This window comes from Rhea americana, unplaced genomic scaffold (genome assembly GCF_003343005.1).
Source record: "Rhea americana isolate MKP2758 unplaced genomic scaffold, rheAme1 scaffold_155, whole genome shotgun sequence".
Taxonomy (NCBI): domain Eukaryota; kingdom Metazoa; phylum Chordata; class Aves; order Rheiformes; family Rheidae; genus Rhea; species Rhea americana.
The window spans coordinates 130,124-149,627 of NW_028185650.1; the positions used below are offsets into that span (position 1 = coordinate 130,124).

The following is a 19,504-nucleotide window of genomic DNA, read 5'->3' on the forward strand; positions in this document are numbered from 1 at the left end:
GCTGAAGAAGCCTAGCAGATTCATTTGGTACTTAGTCGAGGGATGCAGGAACTAATTGCTGTAAGCCTCACTGGACAGACGGTGGGGGAGACTTCTGTAGCTCGAGGTCCGTTGCAAGAGGACATGCAAAAGCAGCTTTTCTGGAGATGTAACATCTTCTGCGCTTACTGTGCTTTTTTAATGTTGGAGAGTAAGACTGCAGGTAAAGCAGGAATATTAATGATTTAAATTTTGGATTGATGAGAGGTTTACAGTGTGAGATCTGTCTGTTTTTAGAGAGGCAAAGCAAARTGTTTATCATCCGTCTGAGGGGGAAAGTCTTTGAATAAGCTGCATATCGACCTCAGTTGCCTCTGTGACAGAGGCCCAGTAGCTGGGCTAGACTCCTTCCTCTCTGTTTTAGCCTCTCCATCTAAGCAACCACYATATGTAAAGCAAGCTGTGGCTTCCCTTTCTGTCACTGAACCTGGAGATCTTTGCTCCTTTTATTCTTTAAGTTTTGAGGAGGATACTTGTATCATTGCCTGCACTGACTATTTCCAAGGCATAATACTACGCTGTAGTGAATCATGAATCTTCTGCAATAATAGCTTTTCTTTTTTTGGCTGCCATCATGATGCAATTCTGTAGTTCAAGTGACAGTAGTCTGTCAAAAGTCGGCACCTTTGTCAGCTGCTCAGCATGAATCAGTGCTGGAGTACAGTACTTCTAACTCTTCTGTGCTATTTTTTTCCTCTTCTTTTAAACAGCAGAGCTGTAATCAGTTGGTGAGAAGAGTATCTAATAACATAGCCAAACCTTTGTTTGTGTTACAAAGCCAAAAAACACTGCGGTTCAGTGATGCTACAAGTAGGGCTTTAGGACTCCCAAAGCATAGTAAAAAGTGTAGTGGCCACATTATGCAAAGTATTGATCTGGTATAAATTTTTTTTTGTCTTTAAAACAAAACAAAACCAAAAAACAGGCAGGTACCAGCATGGTTTTGCATTAGGCGTTTTCTGTAGGTCCGCCGTAACTTTATACTGGGTTAGATATTATGCATCTTCCTGCAACTGATACCAATTTGGTATCATGTTCTGGCACACTTGATATAATTTGATCACGTGACTAAGACTAATTTGGATCAAATTAATCATGCTGGGTGATGTGGTAATATGGAAATTTGCTAGTAATGATTGTGAAACCATGATTTCAATCTAAAATTGACTTTTCAAACAACCCTACAAGTGTTTGAAAAAGTTTACTTTTCATTCTTAGCTTGTAATTAACTTTATTTGCTTTTTGCTCAGAGCTTTGACAATTAAAAAGTTATTTGACGTGTATTTTAGAACCATTATTGTCTAAAGTTATGGAAGTATGGTTTTAGATGTGGTAAACACTAATCTTCATTACGTTTATCTTCATTTTGTTCATCTGTTCTTAATGCTATGCTAAAAACAAGGCCAATTTCTAATTCTGTAAAGGGGAAAAATGGTTCAGCCCTAGTAAAGCAGTCAGTTTTTTGACAGATTAAAGAGATTTTTGGTTTTGTATACAGACAATGTTTTTAAAAGAATGGACATATGGGGAAAGTACTCTGGTTGCATCATAAAAAATGTTCCAATTTCATCTGTCTTAGTAGACATGGCTTGGAAGTTGAATATGTGAACAGCTTCAGGAGGAGGTACAAAACTCCCAGTGAATGACCTTCGATTTTGTCATAAGCTGCTGTTTGTTTCAAGACATGAATTGATCTTATCTTTTAAACTTATGTCCTTTCATTAAAAACTTTTTAGAAGAGGGAGAAACATACTTTTTTTTAGAGTTGTGACTAAGCTTTTTAATTTCTCATAAGACTTGGGGATAGTTTTCACTGAACAGGAGATGCTAGTGGTTCCTAAGTAGTGTCCTGGAYGCTGAAGAATGTGTTCGACTTTGTTTTGAAAAGTGCTGGATGAGGAGTTTCACTGTTGATGTAATGGTGGGAAACTACTAACAAAATGCTTGGAAGGGATATGGCAAGCCACTTTTTCCTTTTTAAAAATTTGCTTATAAAAAAAGTTTTAAAAAACTTGAATGATTTCCATAGGAATTCCCTTTAAATTTTCTTTTTCTTCATAAAGACATTTATCAATAATATTCTGAAAGAGGCCCCTTGAGTAAAGGGGCCTGTTCTTTAAGGCAGGGTTAGACAAAGCACTGACAAGCACTGCAAGGCAAATGTTGTTGGTCAGTCTTCCCTACAGTTTGTGTTGATGCATTTTAAAAAATGGCTTGCTTATTCCTAGATGCATGAAGCACCTTGAGCTTCATGCTGGTGGCATGCAACTAGCAAGTTCATGCTGCAGACTTCATCAATGTATTTCTTTGCTCTTTGAAGTTTTTTCTTTCTTTTAAAATTGGACTGGGGAGTTGCACCTCATTTTAGTCATTGTACTGATGTGTTTTTTTTGCCTTATGTGACATGTTAAGTTGTTTTGTATTGTATTCCTTCAACATAACCATCAAACAAACCATTGTGGTTGTCTGTGACTTTCAATGGGGAATATAATTTTCTGCCTGCTTTATTCTTAGTGTCAACTTTCAATTTATAAATTACCATTTKTTTGATCTGCCTGCAAGGATGCACTTCATGCCATGTTTTAATGTGTCATAGTTAAAATCAGTAAAGCTTATGATGGAATAAATGTCGGAGAAATGTGAAAGCAGCTGCTCTTGGAGGTTGTGAGTAGGGGAATAAAGTGGTGGGGGAAAGAATAAATCTCTGTCCAGGCTGAGCTCCCCATGTGTATGGGAGAGAAGATACACTGTATGCTGGTGTACTGCTTTACCCTATTGCTTGTGACATCCTGCAGGCTGCACAGTGTTGCCAGGCCAAGAACTGGATGTGGTAGAAKCCCCCCTTGGTATGGAGTGTTGCTGATCCCGAATTCAGACCCTTGGCTTAGATCCTTGCGTGTGGTAAGACTTCCAATTACAGGACTTCGATTTTTTTTTTTGCCAAAGACTTAACTTCAGCTAGAACTTGACTAGGGCCTGCACAACAATATTTTTGGCAACTGTACCACTTGTCCCAAGGGTGCTCTGCTGGTTGGATCGCTACCTTCATTTGTTAGTGTTTCAGGAGATAAGGACARTTCAGCTTGTAGCTTATACTTGTCTCTGCAGCTTTGCCTCTAACCTCATGARAGAGGATTTATCTGGGGTAATTATGTCTAATTGAGCGACTGTCTTGCCAACCCTACCTTTTTCTGTTGAACTGATCTAAGATGGACATCGATGAGCAAAGAAATATAAACACTGCATGTTTAAAAGGTCTCATGATAATTAGATTATTTAAATAATTTTGTGGCAGATAAAAAAAAAAAAAAAATCAAGTGGATTGTAGTGTGGAGCTTCCAGTAATTCCACTTTCCTACCTCCTGCAGTTTATTTTTCTAGCATGAGGAAGACTTTTTTTTTTGTCATTTGTACAGGATAAACTTATTTTTGTAGTATTTCTGCAACTTTCTGCAGTTACAAATCACTTTTGCAAGGTTTTGCTGAGTGGACTTTCTAAACYAATCATCTGTCTTTTAAAACAACTTCTTTATAAGACTAGTTATGTTAATACTGCAGTCAGAGCTGTGTTCAGGCAATTTTCTTTGATCTGTCAAAGCAGCGGATGTCTTCTTGCTTTTTCCTCCTAGTTTGTTCTTATGCTAGCTTCACATTAACATGGACKTTCTTTGCTATTTTCAGGTAGTCATCTGAAGACAAAGATACTCTAGTGTGTTCATGAGTACAGACTTTCAAAAATCTGAAACTATTAAATGCATTTTTTACAGAAACTTCACTGTCCAGGAGCTTCTAAGATAATACCGACTGTAAGCAGGCTTGTCAGCCAACATAYTAGTATAGCTAATGGTCATGTGTTCTGCTTTCTTAAATGTAATCTGTTCTTGTTGTTCAGACTCCTAGCCTTACTGTTGAAATAATTTTTATACTAGATTTGGTTCAAGTAAAAGACAAACTTGTGGCAACTAACTTTATGTACACCTGTATGCACACACACATACACACGCACACACTTAAATTCATGAAYGTTTTGGGAGAAAGCAATGTTGCATATTTGGGTGGGGAATCTCCATCTGCCTTAATTTATGTGTAGTAAATGTGGCTTTTATCTGGGAAGCTGTAAAGACATTCCTTTTTATCCTCTGGATGAATATCTGACATCTTAGATCTTGAATTGCCAGATGTYATTTGTATTTTGAGGGCTGATAGATGGAAGAAGGAAGTAAGAGGAAAGGAAATAATTTTTTTGATTACTTCAGACTTGATTGAGTTTTCTTTACATGTGAACTGTTTTACATGTGGAATTGCTTGTAATTTTCATTAGTTTCTTATCTGTCTTTCAGTATAATAAACTTGAATTATTATTTTACCTCTAAGTGCATTAAAAATTTTTAYTGTGAAAACTGGCTATTCTTAGTGACAAAATATTAGAATGAATAAAAATATTTGACTTGTATCTTCAGCCAACCTTAGGATGAGAGAGAAGTTTGCCTGTGGTAGTGATGGGGAATAATTTGAAGGCTGCTTTCTGTTTCATTTCTTCCTTCTAGGACTGGCCTATGGTAGACAAACATCTAGTATGTCTTGATTGGAATTCATGTGTTAAGTTGGCACTGTGTGTGTGTGGTTTTTTGTTTTTTTTTGTTTTTTTTTTTGTTTCTTTTTTTTTTTCCTTAGAAGGTTAATTCTGGAGATCTTGCTGGCTGTATTTGCATTTTATTGTATGTGAAATGCAGGTTTAATTATAGAAATTAAACCTGCTTTAAAGGAACTGCAGCCAAAGTGACTTCAGCACTGACTGTCATCAGTCCGTTGTTTTACAATTGGCAAATTCAAGGAAATAATCTAGGAAAAGCAAATTTGCTTTGTTTGAATTTCCACCCCCCCCCCAATTAAAATAAATAAATTTAAAAAAAAAAAATCGGCCCCCAGAGCTGACAGGAGAAGGGAGGAATCCCTTCTGYAGCGCGGCAGCGCGGAGAGGGGGCTCGCTGCGCCCCGCGCTCGCGGCCCTGCGCTTGGCGAGGGCGGCAGAGCGGAGGTGGCCCCGCGGGGGCACGCTCCCCGCAGGAGCAGCGCCGGGGCCCGGACTCCACGCTGAGCGCCTTCCCTGCCCATCATGCCCGGCACTGCCAGGGATGCCTGTATTTGAATTTTTAACACTTTATAAATTTGTTATGTTAGTTGCTCCAACTGTAGTCTAAAACTTTTTTGTGGTTGGTGCTGCAGGCTTTAGTTTTTTAAACCTGAATAAATAGAATAAGTTGTTATTGTCACTTGGAGATGCAATATAAGGTTCTGCGGACAAGTAGTCGGCATTGTTGTACGCATCTGTAGAGGTGCATTATTTTTGAAAGTTTTCTTTATAAGCTGATGTTTTGAAAAGCTGTGTTACAGTTAACTTTGGTTCATCACTTTCATCCTTTTACGGTTTGTTCTTTGCGTTTTCACGGTGGGAGAGAATACGTGATACGGAGCGCCAGCTTGATTAGTCTGTTCGTAATTTTTAGTAAGCAGCACGGAGACGGTTGCTGAAAGGTGGTTCCATGGCGGGCRGCAGACGAAGCAATAGTTAGCTGAGCCGCTGGCTGCTGAGTGCTGGAGGAGGAGAGGAGTTCGTGGGCAGGAGGAGCGAACGTGCTGCTGTTGAATTCTAGCCCTGTACCAGGTCCTCATTGGTTGAGAGCTACTGTTAAGAAAGAAAGAAAAATTAAAAAAAGTTATCTATTGGCATACTTCCTGTAGAGTCACTATATATAAGGAAAGTAGTAAAAACTAATATTAGAATGTGTATTTCTGCGACAATCTCACTTCCACATTTTTAAGTTGAGGCTGACAGTGTTTGCAGATAACTTTTGTACTGTCTTGTGATAATGACTTTGAGTTAAGTTACCCATAAAGAGCTGCTTGACTGTGTGCATTAACTGGGAATAAACACTTCATGCAAAGAATTTTATTAACTCACAGTACTGGTCAGGTGTAAAGCAAGTTGGAAATTTAGTTACCAGACTTTAAGTGGATCTTACAGTACKCTGTGAAACTTGGCTTTAGTTCACTTTGATATTGAAGTATAGGAGGATCATATTTGTGATGGATTCATACTTAATTTTCCATGTTAATATCCTGAAAAATGTATGAAATGTTAGGCCAGGATACTGCTTCTGATATTTGACCAGGAGATGGTTTAGCAATATTTTGGAGAAGAAAATACTAGAAAATCCTTTAGCTGGCATTCCTTTACTTCAGAGTAGGTAATATTGCTGGTACTTAATTGGTTTCAGAGCCATACCTGGATTCTTTGGCCACCAACACAAGTTTTTTCCAGAGACTCATTTGGTAGAATATTTCTCTCCTCCTTTCTCTCTCCTGAAATCTTGGATTTCAGTAAAAGTGTAAGAAATATTGAGTGCTTGTTTTTGTTTTAGTTTAGAATAATCAAAAGTTGTTGGTAGACTTTTAGGTCTTATGGATAGAAATGTGATTTTCAAGCAATATTCAGAAAAAAGCAAACTTTGTTCCAGCTTAATGCCACTTGTAGAATATTTTGTGCCTTAAACTGCTGTTTTCAGTCACTTCTGTTGGGGGTAGGTTTCTTCTAGTAATTACTGTAGTGTTTTAAAAGACCACTGGTTATTTCTGTTAATAAACATATGGATCTGGAGGGGTCTGCTGCCATCTTAAGGTATCTGTCTCTTTGGCAGAGCTGAATAGTTCAGAGCTATGTTACTCCTGCGCATATTTAACTTACTGTTCTTCCTGGGCGATCAGAATGGGTAAAACTTTAACCAGACAAGTGTACAAACTGGTTCTTCAGCAAAAGAAGGATCCTGCCAAGAGGGCTCTTTGTGTTTTGAATGAATTGTACTAATTCTCTTTGTATAGCTGAAGGAATATTAAAGCATATGCTGCATCTGTATTAAGGCTTGATGTGTAGTTTTATTCAGTTAATTGGTTTGTGCCATAATATGCAGTGAATTGCTTATGTTACAACTGTGACTAAAAATTTCTTYGTAAGGTTTTTACAAAAGTGCAAGAGAACAAGTTTAGAGTATTCCTTTTGGAGAAAAAGGAATTTCTTTCTTTTTTTTTTAACCACAGTTTCTAAACAATTTCCCACTTACATTTTAGGTGAAAAACTTTCTTTGGACTTGGACAGATATTAACTCTGATAGGAATGGAAATCTGAAGACTTTTGTGAACCTACAACTATCTAGAAGAATTGAGAAGCAGGTAAGAATTCACATTTCAGTTGCATAAACTGTTTTTGTGGTTATGTGCTACTGAAGAACAGAACGTGTGACGTTCTGGGATGTAAGTGGAAAGAACAAAGGAAATCATAATACATAAAGATAGCAGCCGAATTCAGTCTTTCTCTGATCCGGCACAGGGATAAATAACACTGTTCTGAATATTTACATCTGGAAAACTAAAATGTAGCAGATGTGAAATGCTTTCTACACTACAGGTATGTGGCCACAGAACGCTAAACTTGTTGAGGGGAAAATAGATGTACTTCTAGTAATCTCTTTATTTTCAAATCCACTAGTATGAAGTGCAGTGCAATATTGGTTATGAAACCAATTGGAAGCAGAGCATTTCTTAAACTAGATTGAGTACATGGAGGTCACGATCATTACAGTAAAAAAAAAAAAAACTTAAGGGAGTTGTTTCAGATTTAAAATACACTGAAATGCATATAACTTGTGTTTGTAAAATATTTTGTCTAATTTTTGACATACTGTGGAAAGCTCACACTTCAAAGAAGCTTGAGCAGAAGTAGGATTGAGAACAAAACTCTGCTTCTTTTGAAGACATATTTCTCAGTGTATATAGTTAAACCATGTCTAGATTTTGTGTGATATTATTTTGGATAGTTTCATTTACCTCTGTGGTCATAGCTGTAAGTGATTCATTGTAGCTGTTTCTGACTGTTTTGCTCTTGAAGCTCTGAGTTTAAGGACTTGAAATTAGAATAATTTTTTTCTTTTAAAATACATTTTAGGAATTTAGAGTGGTCTTGATATGATGAAAATGATTATCCTAGCACAAAGCTGACTCTAAATAGTGACTTTAGACTTTAAAGTGCTTTAGTTTCCACTGAAGAAAATATAATTACTACAATGCAAAGACTCTAAATGCAGATGATAGTTTTACCAGCTAACGTGGATTTGTTTTTTGGTTTTGGGTTTTTTGACACGAAGAATTTCTATGCCTGACTGGATGGAGCAGGGGAAAGTACATTGCCTATATGCAAGTAGATTTTTTTTTCCCCCCTAAAACAAAGACAGCTAAGGAAGAATAAAGGTGGCTTTACATATATATCGGTGAAGTTACAATTAAGCTAACAATAGGTTAGGTTCTCTTTGCTTTCCTTTCTTACTGTTTAGAAGACTATTAAAATAGTGGTAATCTTTTTTTCTTAGTGCTGCCTTCTGGTGAGTACTGAGAAAGGCTCTTCAGTGTATTGAATTTGGTCATGCTTCCCTGTGCTGTTTTGAAAGAAGGGTATTTTCTGAATTTTCAAAACCTTTTAGGTAATTGGCACCTAACCTAAACTATCCAGAGATATCCTCATTTAATTTGTAGCATGGTGGACAGCCATCCTTCTGGATGGCTGAGCAAGACAGTTTTATGTGATCAAAGGAACAACACATGGTCACTGCAGAAAACTGGTTGTAACTTGCAGCTCTAGCTTCACATAGGCACCTAAGGCTGCAAAATGTGCATACATGCAGATTTTAAAGGTCAAGATTTCACTTGATCCTTGCTGCCGTTTTGATGTTGGGAGATAACATCTTCCAAATCTGCTTGCTGAGAACCCAGGAAAGGGCCCTACCACATAGGTAAGTACACCTAGTGATAAGCAGGGTGCCTTACTTTTCAAATCTATACCTAAAACTACATTATGACTTGGCTTCTTGCTAGTGGTGRCAGATTAAGAAACACTGGCTTTCCCCTCTCTGCCAGTTCTTGCTTCTGGGCATCCCTCCCAGGCATGTCACTGCAGCACAGGTYGCCCAGTCAGTTTGCTGGCTCCCTCCCTGCTGTCCTTCCCTCGTACGCGCTTGCACAATTTAAAGGCAGCGGACAGGCAAGAACCTACACCAAAAGAATTGCTCATCAAACCACATCCTGAAAATAGTGCGGCAACTTTAGCTGTTTCTGGGTCTGTGTTTATGGCCTTCTCCGAAAGGCCAGCAAAACTAATAAAATACCTTGAAAAACAGTGAATCAAACGGGAAAAGAGACTCATCTAAAGGTTTGAAAATGAGTACAACCTATTGTCCATAAAACAGGCAGAACATARGTTGTTACAATACCAGCTTTTCCAAGTGTAGTACAGCTACACACACACATTCTGAGAGAGTTCAGGGCCATGATAATTCTGCTGTAATTCTGTTCTTTATGCCCATATTGCTTGTTGCCTATTGTGAATCTTTAAACCAGAGTGTTTGCTGAGGCTACTGGTGGGATGCTAGAAACTGGTGTGAGGTAGACTMTTCACCTAGTAAAAAGCTGTTGGATAAGAATAATCTACTTCAGTTTTAAAYGTCGCTTAAAACTTGAAATCTGTAGGTAACATTTGGTTTTCCTTTTTGTCTGTTGAAATGCAYGACTCCTTTCATTTTAGAGCGAAAATTCGGAGCAAGGAAGTGAATGCACGCCATCTCTCTRATCTGAGATTTTTTCTTATGCCTGTGTCTGCTACTTTTTTCTTCTTTGAAACTTATTTCTACTGTTTTCTCCCCTTTCAAAGCTATAGTACGACTACGTGGATATCACTGCCAGTGCTATATATGGCAGATTGCTTCTGTCAGTGCATTCCAGCAGGTGTGTTGTTTTGGGTTTTTTTGACATCCATTTTGCAATCGGTATGAGCACAATGCTTTATGTCTCTGTTTCAGTCTAGTTCCAACAAGTTTAACTGAAGTAGTGGTTGAGTTGAGGTTTTGATGGAATGGTTGTTTGGCAGGCTCTGTCTGTAAACACTCTGGTGCTTTCAGCACATGATGTTTTTGGGACAGTCATAGGGCAATTGCATAATCTTATTTACGAATATGAGGTGATTATAAAGATTGAATGCATGTGTGAGCAGTTGGAAGTCTGGTGCATGAAAATTAATTAAATTTCTTGTCACTATCTAGGGCCTTGTTCAAAAAAAAATGGAAGAGCTTTGCAAGTGGTGCGTGTACACTTCAACCTAGTATGAAGTGAACTTTCTGCTGACATGAGAATGTGTGGACTGAACCTCAAAGTTGTTGCAGATTTTGTAGGGGTCCCTTAATGAAGGACGTTGTTCAACTTTRGTCACTAATCTGTAGTTTCAGGATACATGTGTGACTCTCTTCACTCCTTCCCCCCTTCCCCTGTTTGATGACTAGAAAACTTTTATTTATTAAAAGAAAGAAAAAAGTTCTGATGGTACTGAGTGTTTGCTGAATGCTATGGATGCTTAGAGCAAGAGAGGAAAAACAATTTTTTTTAATAATTTGTAAGGGTGAGTTAATGRACAGAGTTGTTTGATTTAGATACTTCTTAATTGAACACTTCCTCATCTGTCAGATTTTGGAGACTGCTAAATCCTAGCCTTAAACAAGGCTTAAAACTTTGAATAGCTGTTCTCCTTTTTCACCACTGTTGAGAATCTGTGCTCCCCCTCTTTGTGAACAAAATCCGTCTTCCATTCTGAGCCGGAGGAAGGCTCTATCTAGCCCTGCATCTCTTTTTCAGAAGTAGGAGCTTGTGGCTTGTTTGGGGCAGGGARGAGGGGAAGGTAACAAATGCACCATTGCAAACAGGTTATTTTCTGATGGATTTAGGACCACCATAGTTGGAAACTGTTTGAGGTGTTGCATTGAAAAGCACCCGATCTTTCATGAATTTGTCCCATCAGTTCTTGGATTAAACTGTGATTTTTGGCCTCCATGTTGTTCTGTGGCATGTAACTTGTTAGGCTTTGTAGAGTGCAGGGGGAGAGTTCACTTAATTTCCCCCCTCCTTTTTTGTGTYTAACTCTAGTCATTTTATTTGGATTTTCCCAGTCCTTGCGTTATGTAGTGTCATGGAGAATCATTTCCTGCTTGTTCTTCAYGTTGTTCGTGGTTTTTAATCATCTTTCTTATCTCTCCAAGGCTGTAAGTTTCCAGTAATTCTTTGTATGGAAACCATACCATATTTCTCATCRCTTGTCATCTTTCCCTGTGTCTTTTTGAGTAATATGACTGGTGTGACAAACAATAATCAGGAAGTATATAGCATGGTAGATTGTAATGTATTGATGATTGCTACTTTGTTTTCCTTTCTAAAATATTCCAGTTCTTTTTAATTGTCTTTTCATTATATGGAATTCATATTTTTAAGAGAATTATCTGTAATGACTTCAGAGTGTTTTCTGAGGGGTTAAACCTACATAACAGACTTCATATTTGTTATTTATAATGTTGTTATTCTCTCCTCATTGTGTTTTATAATGTTGTTATTCTCTCCTCATTGTGTTTTATAATGTTGTTATTCTCTCCTCATTGTGTTTTACTGCATTTATTGAGACTTTTTTTTTTGATACGACGTTTTGTTTCATGATCAGTTTATCACTGAAAACTTTCTGTAGCTATCTACAGCAAGTTTCAGGCTGGATTATTCAGAGTAACTCTGAATGTGAAAAATCTTGTATCTTTGCAAATATGTTGTGTCTTCCTCATTTTACAGAACAGTGATGCGTATGCTTACCAGTATGGATCCAAGCATAAATCTTCGAGAAAGATTCAGTGCGTCATCCTTTTCTATTCTTTTTCTCTCCTGTGCTTAGCATTTGTGAAAGCTTATTGCTGCTTTTTGTCTCCCATTTCACACTTATTGATAGGTTATAGCTCCCTGAATGCTATTTCTCTCTCATGCTATGATAACTTGGTTTCTTTAAGACCCTTTGGGGAATCTTGCTAAAAGTTCCTCCAGAAGTTGTATGCATGTTATTGAGCCTTCCAGGTGTGTTAATGTTGAATAGCTTTTGTGTGGTKGTTGTTCCCTTTAGTGAATCCTAAATRGTTGGACTTCCCTCTATGAAAACATAAATATTTTGCTGYGTTGTAAAGGAATGATGATGCTCATCTTTGAGCAGGCAAGTAAAGWAAGATGAGTAATAAGAGTAAATAATAAGAGTATCTCCAGYAGAGCTCAGAGACACACCTTGTAGTTGTGGCAGTGGCGTGAGATAACTCTGAATGTGTTTTAACCTGTTGTATTATGCTGCCTTAAGCCAAGCGGCTGCACGGTAGAACTGGAAATATGTGGAAGACACATGTTCTCTGACAGTCATGAGGCCACCACACCCTGGCTTGTGCTTGCTACACCTCTGAAGATGCATTATTCAATATATTGTAAACAGTTCCTCATGGTTACTGTGTAATAAGAATTTGATTTAGTGAAGTGTTTGAAAGGAACAAGTGGCATAAATCTGAGCTTTACCTAACAGGTTCTTTTGTTTGAACACTTCAAATTGTTGAATAAAATACAGCAGAGGCAGCCCTCTGTGAACTGGGAGGCTGCAGAAGTGCTCTCTGCAGGCTGTCTTTTGCCCGGGGTGAGGCAGTGCAGAAGTGTCCCTGTGGGGACCAGAGGCAGGAACCTCTCTGACTTGCCTTCCTGTCTTGTGCCTCTTCACCTGCTGGGTGCGTYGGTCTTCTGCAAGTGCAGAGAGGTGCGTTAGGCATGGCTGATGGGCAGAGTTGTGCAATGCAGAGACATGGCCAATATGCTGTCTTGAGAGCCAGAATACTAATGTGAAATCTTCATTTGCAGTAGTTTTCAAGAATAGCTGATAGGCATTGTGTTATGCTTTAGTAAGAGAAGGATACTCAGAATAATTCTAGTTTTTGCCCTTTAGAAATATTTTTGAGACTTCTGGATTACATTACTCCTGTTAATTTTGAAATTGATGCTTACRCAGTTCTGATAGTGCTGCTGTACTAGTGGTATTGCGTGGAAATGGTGTGGWAACTCTGATGAGAGAACTTTCTCTGCTGGTGCTAATTGTAGGTCATGACAGCTTTTGARTAGAGGGATTGAGAGTGAAACTGCAAGCTGACCATAAGGAACTGAAAATCAGCTGTGAATTAACTAGGTTTAATGTGGAAGCTGCTGACAGGCAAAATGGTCCCTCTGGATTGCATGTCTCTAATTGCTTATTGAGACAGCTGTGTTAGGTCAGCACAAAGCTTCAAAAATTACATGCTGATGTGTGAATGTTGAGTAAAGCCCCACCATCGTTGATGAATATTTGCTGTATTTTYGTTTGCAAAAATAAACAGTTTTTCCCTATTGTAAGGAGCTATGCTACTTTAGAGGATAATTTGTTAGAGACTGCAGAGTGAAGTCGGGTACAACTAACCTGGGTTAAAAATAATTAAAACTAGTTGTATAGTGGTTCTTCACTGATAAAAACAGTTTAACTCTCTTTCTAAATAGGTAATTACAGCATTTCCATTATATTTCTACAGTAATCTCATGGATGTAAGAATATAAGCAGTATTCAGTATCTCAGTGTACCATATTACTGTGTGTAATGGACTGTCATGATAAAACAACTCTACTTTTGAAACAATATTCAGGTAGTTTTTTTCCTAGTGTCTAGGCTTTTGTGTACCACCAAGGAAAATTCAGTAAACTCCTTTAGATGAGGAAAACACTAACTAATGCATTTAGTTTTGAAGTAACAAATATTTTGAAATTAATTTCAGTAATCTGAGCCATTCCTTGGCATATCCAGGAACCTTATATGTATGTTTGTTATGTGATTGTAGAAAAGCTTTGTTTTCTTGTTTATATATGTTTTATTTATATATGTTTTATTTATATATAAAATGTGTGTGTGTGTGTGTGTATATATATATATATATATACATACACACACAGGCAGACCCTTATATGTACATACAGGTGTGTGTGTAGATAAATATATGTTTCAACTGTGGAAATTTGATCAGCTCTAAATGTATGATCTTGGCCATTACGAGGTTTCATGCTGGAGTTAGACTTCTGTGGGCAGCCTAGTGCAGATCAGGGGATYTTCTGACCCGTAGTAATTTAATGAATCATTCCACTTCTGAACTTTTCCTGCAAGTTGTGGTTGGCTAGTTGTGAGAAGAGATTTAGCACCCTATGTTTAGAGCTGATTTAAGGATTTTTTATCTCGCTCTTGGCTTTTAAAGCTATATATTAAATTTTAGGGATTGCTTGTAAGATTCAGAAACTGGGCGGTTGATAAATGCAAAATACTGTTTCTTTCTAAAATGKTTTTAAAGTAGTCCACTTGCATAAAAATTCTAAACTCTAAAGCCTGCTAAATATATATGACCCTTATTCTCGCTCCATTGATACCGAGGAACAACTGTGTTTGTATTTTTGCAGTTTTGTCTATATGTTTTAGTAAGGCGTCCTTCTCAAGGAAAGCAGTATTACATTCTCAGACTACTTGTAATTTCTGGAAAGATTTCTTTATCAGATGAAGTTAAAAACAAAATTTACCACAAACCATGTAGAGTGGTGCTATATTGGTGAAGATTCTTTTGGTTATCTGTACTCTGTAACAGAAATCTTCTTGACATTAATACTGTCAAGAAGAATTCTGATTTCATAGAGGTTTTTTCCCTCTCCAACTTTGTATTTCTAATATAGATGAATTTTTTAAAATGTTTCAGATTAAAATGCTTGTAATGAATAGCTTCATGAAAATACTTGTTTTTCTCTTTTCTGAAGGAGAATATTCAAACAATATTCAAAATTCGATATTCTTTTAGTCTTGAGCAGGCAAATAGTAGAATGATTTGTTATAAAGACTTATTTACAACAGCTGTACAYTTGCTCTGATTAATATTTTAAGTTATATTTAGAAAAATATTTTGTTGATCCCTTTTGTTGAAAGATGGCTTTTCACTGCCTTTTTCTAACAGAATCCATCAGTAAAAAGCTTATCTTGCTTGTCCCCCCCCCCCCAAAAAAAAAAAAAAAACACCACCAACATTTTAACAGCATAGCTAGTGAAATGGTGTTGGAAGACCTCTGATAGGACCTTTGCATAATAGTGGTCTCACAGAGCTATGGAAATGAGCAAAAAGTGTTTCCTGTCTCATCTCTTTTACAGCTTGCTTGTACAGGGTGTATCCTGGTCGTTTCTGTCTTGCTAAGTTCTGTTCCTCCGTTCCGTAGGCTGAGGTCTACCTCTGAGCAACTTCCGCCTCCCACCGTACTGTTAAACGTCTGCTTATGAATCGTTAAAAAAAAATAGCACATAGAATTTATTTACTTCCCTTCACTGATAAAGAGCTGAAATTAAGTTGTTATGACCTAAGTCTACTTATTGGCAAAACGTAACATAAAAATGTGTACTTTTACACACAAAGTTTTGTGTTCTTGATGATGGTCCTATGTGGATGACAAGCAGAAGATCATTTTTATTAGAAGGTAAAATCCTTGCATGTATACTGGCAGAATACATATTTAGCATTTGGGGACTAATTTGAAGTTTCTTCCATATATATGTTTATATGTATATGAACTTGTTATTGTATATGGTTAATGAGCCTACATACCAAACAAGTTTCAAAGTTTCTGAAAATAATATCTAATAAGAGAAATCTAAGAAGCAATGTCCRTCTAATAGTTTGAGGCTATGAGTTAAATTTGCAGCTGCGTAGAGGTAATGGTTTTTGGGGAATGAGCTTATGAGGAATCAAGTAATACAGTATGTATTGTTTCATTTAATGTTCTTATACCCTGCCAGTGGTTCTATTAGAGGTAGTGACAGTGCATTACTTTGCCATAGATGAACTCAACTGAAAAGCTTTTATTATTTCATATGTGTTTATAAGGGAGATGCTTAAAATTATTAACGTGCTTTCAGTGTTGTTGTTTATCTCTTTTTAATGAACCAGTCTCTTATTTTTGCTTCAGATTAAAAAAAAAAAAAGCTCATAAGGAGCACTGAGCAGAAATAAGACTGAAGATTCCAACGTGTCTCATGTTTTTTCAGTAGTTATTGTTTTCAAAACTTCTTATCCATCTTTTGACACTAGAAACAGATGAAGAACTGTTTTTTCCAGTCTCTAGTAGTTTTCTCAGTTCAAATTGAAGTGCAGGGTGGTATGAAGTCTGGAGRGAAGAAGAGTTGCAAGACTTCAGAAGACTTGAGTTACTTACAAAATAAGTTTCAGAGTATAGATTCTGCTGCTTGCATAATTTTGTATATTAGGCTTCACTTTGGGCTAGTATTTTACTGGCATCRGTCACTGTATAGCACAGAGACCAGCCTTGTGAGGAGCTCTGATTTCTTTGTAGCCTGCCAGAAGATGTATGTGGGTTGGCAGCATGAATACCCTCCTTTAGATGAAATTTTTTGATGCTCAGGATTAAGCCACAAAAAGTGGAAGGAAAAAAATAACAATATTGAGTCTGTTACTTAAAGAAAAAATAGTTTTCCTTATGGAAATATTGGAATATTAAAAAGCAGCAGAGAYTGCTTGATGTTTCTTCACATTTAGTCTGTAACCTTTTTAAAAACACTTAGAAATTTGTGGGGGATTTTAAGGGGTGAAAATAGTTTAAACTTTTCAATAATGTGCTGAATCAGCAGGAACATCTGAAAGCAAGTATTATCTCATGAGCTTATATTAGATTCTTTGGCCATTTTTTTTTTAAATAGCATTTTAGAGTTATCAGATGCTTACCAGTTCAGTGCTTGGTTTGTTGGCCCAAGAAGGAATAATATTGAAATCATTGTGTTTCCTGTTGCAAATTTTTGTGGTAGTTGTATAAGATAGTAACTGCTTGAGGGCAAAAAAAGGGATGAAAGCTAAATCACTTAAGWTCACAAATGCAATGGGACTTGTGGTATCAGAGAAAATAAAGTATTTTTRTTATGTATTCCATTTGCTACTGAATAGGTATTTCCACTATGGAAGTTAAAATACATATTAAAATACATTATTCTGAAACTGTGAGCAAAAATGATTTAGCTGGAATTGGCAGTGTCCTAGCCTTCCCCCCAACTTTCTTTGGAGACTCAGCAAAGAGCTACTTGTGTTTAAACCGTGATAAAGAAGAGCAAAAATGAATGCAGGTCCTAAAAGTTAATTTACTCCATGGCTTGAAATTGAAACTTTAAYATTTTGCAGTGGGTTGACTGGTAGGTAGAACTGGTTGCCTCGCAGCCTTCTGTAGGTGTACATGATCTATACTCAAAAGACAACTGCTGCAGTGCTCATGGTTGAGCAAATGCCCTGTGTAGCTGAACTTGTGTTTCACCCAAAGTGAAACGATCCCTCTCGTGAAGTGAGACTTCGTGATGGAGACAACTTAAAACTACACTACTCTTAAATGGTGTGAGATTTTTTCTTCTCTTCAGCTGAAACATTGCTTTTATAGTCTTTTGTAATAGTATTAAAATTTGTACATCTACAGAATGAATCCGGTCAGCTCATGGATCTGCGGAAACTTTCCTTTTTTGCCTCTTTTGGTTTTGACTTTCAGCGAAAGTGGCACCAGAAGCATCCAGCTTGAGTTGAGAGTGTGGCTGTGAGGAGGCCTCACAGCATCTTTTGGCAGAAGATGTAGGTTTAGTTTTCATGTAACTGTCTTCTGAAATGTTTTCTAGAAAAGCCTCTTTCTGATTCCAGGTAACTCTTTTCCTTTCTTCCTTTTTCTGTCTTGCAAATTTTTTTTTTTTTTTTTTAGTTTCATTGTATCAGCTTCCTTAGTGTCTGGTCACTGTTTCCAGAAAGTAGAGAACTGCGGTAGGTGGGTGTAATTTTAATTAAAAAAAAGTCATAGACAAGATATGTTGACTTGATAGGACTTGTGTAACCAAAGTAAAYTTTTTTCATCTTTAGCTAGTGACAGACACAGTATAGCAGCTAGAATGTCACCTAGAGTTTCATGCTGATGACAGTGTATTTTTTTTCAGTGAGCATCTTCAAATTAAAGCCAGGTAAAGTTGTATGCAAATCTAATCTCTTTTGGGGGCAGCTAGGTGGTTCTGTACTTTTTTTTTTATGTTCCTGTTCTGCATTTTGTTTTGCTTGATGTGCCCCTGTAAAAGATGCCTGTATTACACGTTCACTAAACAGTAAATGTTGCTTTTTATAAAATGCATTGTGTAACATGTTTGTTCTTTGACTTCCTTATGGAAGGAACATCCTGTATTTGTTTATATTTGTGGATTGCCATACTTTATTGTGAATTTTGTGAATGCCATTGCATTTAATACTCTCACGRCAGTGTACAAGATGAGAGAATTGTCTGTTGGTTAGTGAATTACCAGATCGTTAATACAAATTGTTTGAGGACAAGACTAAGACTAGAAGCAAATGTGAAGATAAGTTAGCGGATGTTTCTGAAATGAGAAGTATGTTGGACTTGTGGGGTGTTTAGAAGGGTGCGAGTRTTGCCTGCTTAAAAGTGTAGAACAAACTAAAAGTTGTGTGTAAAATACTGGTAAGGGAACCTGGTACATGTTGTAAGGACTGTACACACAAAAGAACAAGGGGTGCAACAGTGCTATTAATACTGGCTGTGCAGCCTTTTTTGCTGTTTGTCCTTTTTTAAAAACAACAACAACAACAACAAAAAACAAAAACAAAAAACCTTTTTTGTGGCCTGGCTTTTCAGTAGAGTTTTTTTTTAATTTATTTATTTATTTATTTTTTAGCCACAGCATATGCTGGTTTGGAAAGCAGGGTTGAAAGAAGGCTGCAGTTCTGTATCCATTTCTGTGTCCCTCTCTTAAGGTGGCGATTATCAAGAAATCTTGAAGTCCTGTATCTCCTAGATGCAAGACTAAACTATGGTAAGTTTATCACAGAGATAAGACTAAACTATGAGTGCTAGCAGTTCACCTAAGGTTCTTACATGAAATTTAATTTGAGATTGTACTTTAGAAGAAAAMGGCCATATGCTGAAAAATGTCAACACATGTTTGAAGAAATGAGTAATTAGGAAGTGGAACTTGAAAAGTAATATTTCTTAAAAAAATCTGAACGTTGAGAGACTAAGTCAAGTAAACTGTTAAATTTTTTCATCCAGTACTTTAGTAAACTAAGATTTTGCGATTGTCACTGAATAGCACAATCTCAGATTATGAAATAAAAGAAGGTAGAGATGTTTCCTAAATTAATACATCAAAAATAATTTTCCAGAGTATAAGCTTGAGTGCTCATGATCATGCTGATAATTTGACTATTGAGCACGATGTATTTTTAGCTTAAAAAAGAAGGGGGGGGAGGGCAATGAAACTTGCTCTGATACTGGTGTTGAAAGCACTGTTGCATCTGGAATTCACAGATGATTTGTCTCATGTTGTGGCAAGATCCAGGGCTTTGGTAGGTCACAGACCTACAGAGATYGAAGTGACTTTTGGACTGAGGCTATATCCAGGGTTGTGTGGCCTCTCTGGGGTGTCTCAACCATAAGCCCTGTAGAA

At 37.1% G+C, this 19,504-nt stretch overlaps 1 protein-coding gene across 5 annotated transcripts in view; it reads left to right on the top strand.

Moving 5' to 3' along the window:
- Nucleotides 1-2,920: 2,920 nt before the first annotated feature.
- Nucleotides 2,921-19,504, top strand: part of SIPA1L1 (signal induced proliferation associated 1 like 1) — a 198,703-nt gene continuing 182,119 nt past the window's right edge. For all 5 annotated transcript variants that reach the window (XM_085299806.1, XM_085299810.1, XM_085299809.1 and 2 more), the window contains exons 1-2: nucleotides 2,921-2,940; nucleotides 7,165-7,266. The gene's annotated coding sequence lies outside the window, so the exon portion shown is untranslated. The remainder of the gene's footprint in view (nucleotides 2,941-7,164; nucleotides 7,267-19,504) is intronic.